The sequence below is a fragment of the Sorex araneus genome, chromosome 5 (assembly GCF_027595985.1).
Source record: "Sorex araneus isolate mSorAra2 chromosome 5, mSorAra2.pri, whole genome shotgun sequence".
NCBI classification, from domain to species: Eukaryota; Metazoa; Chordata; class Mammalia; order Eulipotyphla; family Soricidae; genus Sorex; species Sorex araneus.
The window spans coordinates 152,862,319-152,872,747 of NC_073306.1; positions in this window are offsets into that span (position 1 = coordinate 152,862,319).

Below are 10,429 nucleotides of genomic sequence, written 5' to 3' on the forward strand. Positions count from 1 at the left end.
CGTATTCGAGTCCCGAGTTTCAACTCTGACACCACATGGTCCCCCACCATCACAGGAAGTAACTCCAGCGCATCAAACTGTGATTAAGCCCCAAGCAAAAACAGAACCACAAAAACGACACTTCAAAAATACTTTTTAGGGTCATGAGTGATACTATAGTGGGTAGGGTGTTTGCCTTTCACAAAACTGACCGGGTTCAGTCCTCGGCATCCCAAATAGCCCCCAAGCACTGGCAGGAATAATTTCTGAGTGCAGAGCCTGGAGTAACCCCTGAGCATCATCGAGTGTGACTCAGTAACCAAATAAGAAAACAAAATAGGGGCTGGAGCGGCAGTACATTGGGTAGGGCGTTAACCTTGCACGCAGATTCCCAGCATTTCATATGGTGCCCCCAAGCACCGGCAGAAGTAATTCCTGAGTGCAGAGCCAGGAGTAAACCCTGTGTATCGCCGGATGTGACCCAAAAGCAAAAAAAAGTAATAAAATGAAAAATAAAAAGAAAACTAAACAAATAAAAATACTTTTTTAAGCCATGTGACCCATGTGACCCTTTTCTGAAGATGAAACCTGTTTCTTATTTTCTATCTCCATGTGGAGGGGAAGAATCTTAATCCCAGTTGCTTGATGGCATTTCCTCTCTTGGATGCATGAGGGCTATAACCGGAACACTCAGCCCTCGGTCCCGCACAGAGGTGCAGAGATGTTCACAGTTCATGTCTGGTGTCATGGGACAAGACACTTCTAGCACAGAGATGTAGGCACTCCCCAGTTGGGCCCCTGACACCACAGAGCTGCTTGAGGCTGAGGGCTCAGAACCCCTACCTCTCGGTGAGGGAGCGCGCTCTCCTTCCCCTTCGATATCTGAACATTGTGCTGCCCCTACCACCAGGCACTATGATTTGATGCTGGGGTCACGGTGCTGTCAACTATCCCCTGAGTGGGAGAGTCACAGGGACGTTCATTGGTCACAGCAAAAGGAGAGTTCCAGATATCACTCCCTGGAAGACCTGTGAGTGTCCTGATACCAGTGAAATGGGTTGAAAAATACACCACAGCTCAAAGAATTGTTAGGAGCATTAGATGGATCTTCGTAACACTTAGAACTGAGAGAGGAGATTGATAAATAAGCAGAGCAAAGAGAATTTTTTAGTAGGTAGGGCGTTTGCCTTGCACTCGGCTGACCCAGGTTTGATTCCTCCATCCCTCCTGGAGAGCCCGGCAACCTACCAAAAATAGCCCGCCCGCATGGCAGAGCCTGGCAAGCTACCCGTAGTGTATTTAATATGCCAAAAACAGTAACAACAGTCTCACAATGGAGACGTTACTGGTGTCCGCTCGAGCAAATTGATGAACAAGGGGACGACAGTGCTACAGTGCTATGTTTCTATAATGTTGGACACATGACTCTACACATTTCTCAAGCTCATATATTATACGGCATCGAGAGTGAGCACCAGTGTACACCTTGCACTTTGCTATGATGTATCAACATGGGCTCATCAGCTGGAACAAAAATACCTACTGCACGGATGAAGTAGGTTGATAATGGGGAGGCCGTGGGAGTGCCAAGTCTGTGATGGGGCAGCTCTGTATGCTTCAGCTAATCTCCTTACTAACCTAAAACTGCTCCAGAATTTTGGATTAGTTTGAATAGAAGTTTTATTTTAAAACATTTCAAATACACAATCAGATCCAGCTAGTATTTTATTATCATCGTTATTATTGTTATTAATATTTCCTATTGGAAGAAAGCAAGACCGACCATAAAACACAATTCACCTCTTCCATCCTTTCTATAAAGGTGTGATTTACAATAGACAAAAACACAACATTTAACCACTGGACACATCCATTTAGGTCAAGGCAGACACTTCCATTTCCCCAAAGTTCCCTCCTGTCTACACTCCATCCACCAGATAACACTATTCTGGCCCTATCTTTGTAGATGACCTTCGCCCCTTGTAGGATTCAATGCATCATTCCCAGAGCATGTTATCATGCACCGGAGCTCCTCAGAGGCTGGCTTTCTGCAACTGCATCTCCAGTGGATAAACTCAGAAAAACAAGACAGAACATGGGCCTGGGGAGGGGCGGGGGGTGTGGGGGTGTCAACAGAACTTTTAAAAAACCCTGCTCTCCTTTCCTGCGCCCTGCACCTGACTCATGGGGCAGAAACTCCAGCAGGACTGAGCTGCTGTGGTCGACAAAGGACTGTCTCTACCCAGCAAGATCCACAATTGATGTCGAGAAGAGGACCCGAGGGTACTGCGGGGCAGTGTGCAGACCCAGTGCCCGGCCTGCATCAAGCTCTGCGTTCTCACCCAACAGACCCACGGCAGGCCTGCTAGTCATTCATACTCACTTCACGTGCACGGTTTGCTTCACACCCCCCAGCCCCACCCAAATAAATTAATTATGGAGACTTTAAAGGATTTTCAGAGGGAATCTCATTACTAACTTCACATTTGGCCCTACTAATCAATAGCTCTTTCATTTTTACAGAGCAACTGAGAAGGCAAAGGGGTTTTAAATTTTTTTAAGTTTGCAAGTCTCATTTCATCTTCTGCAATCTGGTCATGTCAGGGGTGATTGGAAATATCAAATTCTCAGTCCTCATTGTGTGACCTTGGGTAGGTTAATTAACCTGAGTCTCTCCTTTAAAATTACTGTGCTTAGGGCCCAAGCTAGAGCAAGTGGGCAGTGCAATGACTTTGCAAGCAGCCAACCCTGGGTCGACTCTGGCACCCATGTGTTCTGCTGAGCCCCATCAGGAATGATTCCTGAGCACAGAGCTGGGGGTAAGCCCTGAGCACTGCCAGGTATGGCCCAAACAATAGCACTGTTGCTATAGCACTGGCATCCCCTTGTTCATCGATTTGCTCGAGTGGGCACCAGTAATGTCTCCATTGTGAGACTTTGTTGTTACTGTTTTTGTCATATCGAATATGCCATGGGTAGCTTGCCAGGCTCTACCATGTAGGCAGAATACTCTCCATAGTTTGCCAGGCTCTCTGAGAGGGACAGAGAACTCAAACCCGGGTCGGACACATGCAAGGCAAATGCCCTACCCACTGTGCTGTCACATCCAAACAATAAAAATTTTAAAATAGAATAACATTGCTTTCTCTCACCTTGAATATCCATCACCCACATTACCCATGATATATCCATGGGCTCCTCTTTGTTCTACAAAGCCCTTCTGTACTCATGATGGGCAGGGTTTCAGTGGTAAGAATACTGAACTTTAGTCAGAGGTACTCAGTACACATTGATAAAAATTTTCCCTGTTTAATATAAAGTAACTGGCTGTGTGTTTAATATAAAGTAACTCAATTAATAGTAAAGAGGGTTTGCCACACAGTATACATGAACAGCACCACAGGGCCAACATTTTGAAGAACTATTTTTACATATCGCTCCAGCACAGCGGGTAGGGCATTTGCCTTGCACGTGTATGACCCGGGCTCGATTCCTCCGCCCCTCTTGTAGAGCCTGGCAAGCTACCAAGAGTATCTGCCTGCACGGCAGAGCCTGGCAAGCTACCCCTGGCATATTTGATATGCCAAAAACAGTAACAACAAATCTCACAATGGAGACGTTACTGGTGCCCGCTCGAGCAAACCGATGAGCTACAGGATGACATATATATATATATAATATACATATGTATATATAGTGATATATATATAGTTATATATATACATACATATATATATGCCTCTTGGAGAGGGAGAGCCTGGCAAGCTACCAAGAGTATCCCGCCTGCACAGAAGAGCCTGGCAAGCTCCCCGTGGCATATTCAATATGCCAAATTACAGTAACAATAGCAGTCTCATTCCCCCTGACCCTGAAAAGAGCCTCCAATCATTGGGAAAGAGGAGTAAGGAGAGGCTACTAAAATCTCAGGCTGGGCCAAATGGAGACGTTACTGGCACCCACTAGAGAAAATCGATGAACAACGGGATGACAGTGATGACAGTGACAGTGACAGTGATGATATAAAGTAACAGAATGGGAGACTAACACCCAAGAATAGTAGAGATAAGGACCAGGAGGTCTACTCCATGGCTTGGAAGCTGGCCTCAAATGCTGGGGGAAAAGGCAGCTCAGATAGAGAAGGGAACACCAAGGATATTTGGAGGACCCACTCGGATTGAGATATGTGAGCCAAACGTAGGCTATAGATCGAACACAATGGCCACTCAATGCCTCTAGTGCAAGCTACAACACACAAAGAAAAGAGAGAACGAAAGGGAATGGCCTGCCACAGAGGCAGGGTGGGGTAGGGGTGGAGGAGGTGGGGGTGTGGGAGGGATACTGGGATCACTGGTGGTGGAGAATGGGCACTGGTGGAGGGATGGGTACTTCATTATTGTATGACTGAAATGCAAGCAGGAAAATTTGTAAGTATGTAACTGTACCCCACGGTGATTCACTAATAAATTTTTTAAAATATAAGCCCTGTTTATTTCTCAGCTTTCTGTGTAAAGTCTATCATGTAAAAAATACAGTTTATTTGTTTGTTTTTTGTTGTTTCGGCTTATGGGCTACACATAGCAGTGCTCAGAGACTACTGTATGTTCAGAGGTCATTTCTCATGGTGTTCAGGGGACCACATGTGGAACTGGGGATCAACTCAGACTCATTCACATGCAAGTGCCTTATCTTCTTACTCTCTGCTCCCAGACACTGAAGTCTGGTAGGACCCACTGCCCCCATCTAAAGAACTCTCCCGAGGGATCACTCAGGATGGGAGATGTGTGCTAAAAGTAGAAAAAGAACCATACATGATAGCCTCTCACTATCTGTACTGCAAACCATAGTGCCCCAAAGTAGAGAGAGAGTAAGAAGGAAAGTGCCTGCCATAGAGGCAGGGGGGGATGGGGGGCGGCAGGAGGGATACTGGAGACATTGGTGGTGGGAAATGTACACTGGTGGAAGGATGGGTGTTCGATCGCTGTATGATTGAAACTCAATCATGAAAGCTTTGTAACTGTATCTCACATTGATTCAATTTTTTAAAAGAATTACATAAAGAAAAAAATAAAACAAAATACACTTTACAGAAATAGCAAACTTCAGTGAAGGAGAAAGAAAGAAAGAAAGAAAGAAAGAAAGAAAGAAAGAAAGAAAGAAAGAAAGAAAGAAAGAAAGAAAGAAAGAAAGAAAGAAAGAAAGAAAGAAAGAAAGAAAGAAAGAAAGAAAGAAAGAAAGAAAGAAAGAAAGAAAGAAAGAAAGAAGAAAGAAAAATGAAAGAAAGAACTCTCCATTCTGCACGACTTTGCTGCTTTCTGTTCCCTCTTTTAGTGTGCGTGTCACGTTCTATGCTGTATTTGTTAGCCATCAACTGTCTCCTGGCAATGGTGACTCTGAGATTTCAGGGATCAGTCTCACTTGGCATCCACACCCACAGAACTCAGTGTAATGTGCAACTTGCAGAAAGTCCTCAACAGCGGGTAAGGCATTACCTTGCATGTAGCTGACCCAGATTCCATCTCCAGCATCCCACCTGGGTCCCTGAATCTGCCAGCAGTGAGTCCTGAGTGCAAAGCCAGGAATAACCCCTGAGCATGACTGGGCATGGCTCAAAAACAAAAACAAACCAGAAAATACTCAAATATCGGCTGAACTACTGGCATGAAAAGCCCCATAGTATAGGAGCACCAAGGAGAAAGAGGACAACGCATATTGGGGAATCAGTCATTTGTCAGAGAAAGCGTCATCTGCGAGCTGGGGAGGCCACTTACAAGGATAGTATACCTGCTTTGTATGGGGGAGCCCCAGGCTCTCTCCTCAGCTCCGACATGGTCCCCTAGCAGCCTGAGGAGCAACCCCAAAGCACTGGATCACAAATAACACGGAGGGCACTGTGGGGTGTAGCCCAAAACACTCTGCCCCTCCCCCCCCCAATAAAGTGCCATCTGGGCCAAACATGAGAGGATACATTGTATTAGCCAGGATACAGAAGGGGGGTGTGGGACTGACGTATCCCAGCAGGTAGTTCCAGAGTCCAGCATGTGGGACGAGCTTGACCCGGGAGAGCAAAGTTGTGGAACAGGCTGTAGAGTACTAACGGCAGAGCCAAGCCCCCAGCAGGGCCGCTGGCAGGAGATAGTCCAAGAGCCCCTGGATTACAGAGCGCCTATGGCAGGAAGGGCAAGCTGGCGATAAATCTCGCGTGCTAAAGAGCAGTGGCATAGGTGTTTCCCAGGAGATTTCTAGGAGAGAGGTATGCTTTCATGCTAAAATCCCTTGGAAGACAGTTCAGTGTGTTCTGTATGAGATTTGTTGAGGCCGATGTAGGAATTACTAAAAGCAACACATGTTTGATTCTGCCATTGTCCTATCCCTGGACCCTCCCACGATGGGTCCATGGAAGATGCCCATTTGTTGGTGCTCCTGCTCCCAGCCACCTGGACTGAGGAGCCTGTGAGATCACTCCAGGGCTCCTAGAGGCAGTGGCTTCAGACACTAAGTCCAGATAACGGACTGATGCCAGAGGGCCAAGTGCTCCCCCGAGAATAGTGTAGATTAATAATTTACCATAGGCTGGGCTTGGGGGAGCGGGTGGCCTTGGGAAACATTTAAGTAGAAGGAGCTTTGTTTCTGTTTAGAGAGCTTGGAGCCTCGGAGTCTGTGTCCTTCTAAAGCTTTATGTTTCCACACAACCATTGATCTTCCTTCTTACCTCCCTTTTCCATATGCCCGGGTTTGCCTTGATATAATCACTGCTTGCTCTGAATAAACCACCAGTCATTGGCCCGTGTCTACTGTGTCATCAGGCTATAGTTTATGTTCAAGTCTATGGACTTTCAGTCTTAGACGATTGTTGGAATTGACCCATCGGGCCCAGATCACCAGCACCACAGACAGTGACACCCAATAAATATTTACTGAATGAATAAAGAAGGCAGATCAAAGAATTTGGACTTCACTCAGTAGGTGGCAGTAGGGTAAGAAATATTAAGAACCTAGGAGCCAGAGCTGTCCAAGAGAACTTGCTGTGATAGGAGAAGTGTCCTGTATCTGAGCTGTAATGTAGCAGCTTCTAGCCCCACGTCGGTACTCAGCTCTGGGGATGTAACTGGAGTCACTGAGGAGAGAGATTCATATTCGAGAGACAAACAGGGGAGAACAAAGCTCTAAAGGTCTATGTAATTTCTCCACAAAATCTTCAGCTGAGTGCTGAGATTTAGGGGGAAAAAACTGCCTGAGATTCGAGAAATAAATGCTGTTTAAAAAGCAGAGAGATCACCCAAGGCTCTAAAATCAATAAGAATGGTTCATGATTCTACCATTTTGATATTCACAGGACATCTGCTAAAGTAATCAGAAGGATAATGTCTCTAAGACCTCAAATCTCCTCTAGTCCAAACTAACAAGGTTTTAAAGTAATATTTAAAAGATTCAATTGTTTTCACATAACTTATTTAATTGTGTGCCAGAAATAAAGCACAAGAATGTTTATAGGAATGTAGAAACATTCATAACCGAAAAAAATTCACAATGTCTGATATTCAATAAAAAATTACCAGGCATGAATGGGACATAAACCTAAATGTAAAATATAATACTCAGTAAATAACATGGGAGAAAACCTGGGTGATTTGGGATATTGTGATGACTTTTTAGATACAATGCCAAAGATACAATTCAGAAAAAAAAAAAGTAGTTGATAAACTAGACATACTAAAATGTAAATTTTCTGTTCTGATAAAAAAAATCAACAGAATTAGAAGAAAAATGATGAGGAGAAAAATTTGCAAAAACCACATACCATAAAGGACTGTTATACAAAAGATAATAAAATATAAGAACCTTATATATAGCATGAAAGAAATCTAAACAATAAGAAAACAATCTGATTAAAGAATAGCCCAACAACCTCAATAAGACACTTCATCAAAGAAGATACACAGATGGCAAATAAGCATTTGAAAAGATGCTCCACATCACATGTCATTGGCGAAATGCAAATTGAAGCAACAACAAGATCCCACTGCATTCCTGTGAGATCCATTCCCTAAAACATGAAACAAGCCAACAAGAACTCTGAACCCTCAGGAGGGAGGAGCAACAGGAACTGCAGTCACCGTTGGTGGGGGTACAAAATGGTAAAACCACTCTGGAAGACAGCTTGGTGTTTCTTTTAAAATTAAACATGTTCATGATTACTAGCTCTTGGAAGCAACCAAGGCATATACTTCATGGTTGTTGAGTAAACTGTGATTCCTCCAGACAATGAATAAAAGAACTACCAGGCCATGAAAAATATCTGGAAGAACCTCCAATGTATATTGCTGAGTGAAAAGGGCTTATCTGAGAGAGCCGCCCTGCATGGTTGCAATTATGTAGTATTCAGAATAAAGGAACTAGAGAACAATTGAAGAGGTCACTGGTTTCTAGGAGCAAGGATAAAGGATGAGAGACACAGAGAGAAAACACAGAGAATTTTAGAGCAGTAAAAATACTTAGGATATTAGGATGGTGGATGTAGGTCATTATTTTTGGCCTAAGCCATAGATGTACCATATAGAGTGAACTCTAAGGTTAACTATTGACTTGGATGGCTAGGATGTGTCGATGTAAGTCCATTCTTGGTCTAAAGTATGCTCTGTAAGGAGAGTAGTATTGATGGTAGCAAGGTGCAGCAGGAGAGACTGCACGTTTTGCTTGTGAGGGGACCCAGGTGCAGTCCCCAGCACTGCAGTCTCCAAAGCACGTAGGGAATATTCCCTGAGCATCACAGGATATACCTCTCCAAAAAAAGAACACATGATAATGGGGAGGCAGTACTTGTGTGAAATCTATTTGCCTTTATCTCAATTTTGTTGTAAAACTACAACTGCTCTAAAAAATAAATAAATAAATCTATTTTAAAAGATCACTGGGCATGCAAAGCAGAAGAAATATGTAAATTTGAGGGAGGAGAAATTGATCAATAGAGATAGACCCAGAAATTATGCTTATGACAAAATTAACAGACAAGGACATTAATTAAAATAGTGAATGATTTATGTTTTCCAGAGTAACAAATTATAAGCAGTACTTAGTAACAGGAATATGGTCTGAGTTAAATGTCATGGAGGGATTTGATCATTTTTATTATTGTGGGAACTTCACAGAGTGCAATTACACAAACCCAGGTGGTTTGCCCTTCCATATGTCCAGGCTACACTTAGACACCATTGTCACATATGTCATTCATCGCTGGCCAAGACACCATGACACATGACAGTAGTTAGAGCAGACTTGTCATTAGAAGCAGTGCAAGTGGAAAACCACTGGAGAAAAGTTTATGAAGTAGTGAGTGAAAATAAGTATTTGACTGGTATTCGATACCGAGCCAAAATATCTCCCAATATTGAAGATGAAATAGTCTTTCAATCACAGTCTCATCACCTCCTGATAGTTTTTTTCAAACCTCTAGTACAAATGTGTTACAACAGACTCATATGCCAAATTGAACCCTGGTTTCCAACACGTAACCATCATTGCAATCTCAGAAAAGTAGGATCTTATATTATCAATCCTACAGTAGAGAATACTAACATGATCAGAAGACTCAAGATTTCTGACTTGAATGTAACACTAACCCATCTTGGGGTAGGAGGATGATAGCTCACTCTATAAGAAAGTCTCAGACTGTTATAAACCAAAACTCTCTAGCTGGAAAAATATGTTTACATGCTGTATGGACGTATCTAGAGGATGTATTAAATTCAAATCCATTATATAATCATCCAACAATGGTTGTGATTAATTTTGTACTATCAGATCATTTTTCTGATGTGTCATTTTTCTAAAACCCATCATCTTGTGGACTTTTTAATATGTGACAGTGAAAAAGAAAAAAAGAACTGTCACTAAAAGAGCACAATGCCTGCTTATCATTCATCCATTCATTCATTATCTTATTTGAAATGACATTTTAGAGTCACCCAAACTTGAGCATTTCATATGCTTCTCAAGAATTATTCTGTACATACACAAAAAGATATATATGCAAAATACATTGCCTAAGGTATTATTTAAAGAGCCTATACAATGTGTTAAATGCTTCTAAATCTCTTTTTGACTTAGAATTTGTAGATGACATCTATTTCCTTTTATATACAAATCATTCTTGTGCCATTAAATGCCATCATGACATAGCATCTTTTGAAAAGTGTTGTGCGATTGTTGCTGGAGATATGCTTCCAAACTGCTAACATTTTTCAAGTATTGATTCTGAAATTTATTTTACCATAAATATTAATTGAAGGTTCTCAAATAACAACCAGGATTTATGGTCTGTCATTCCTTCAATGCCCCTGGAATAACAACTAAATTCACAGCTACATTTCAAAAGCCATCTGGCTGAGATTTTATGTAATATTTCATTGATCATGTGATATATCCTGGTTTTGGAGAAGTTAAAATATAAAAA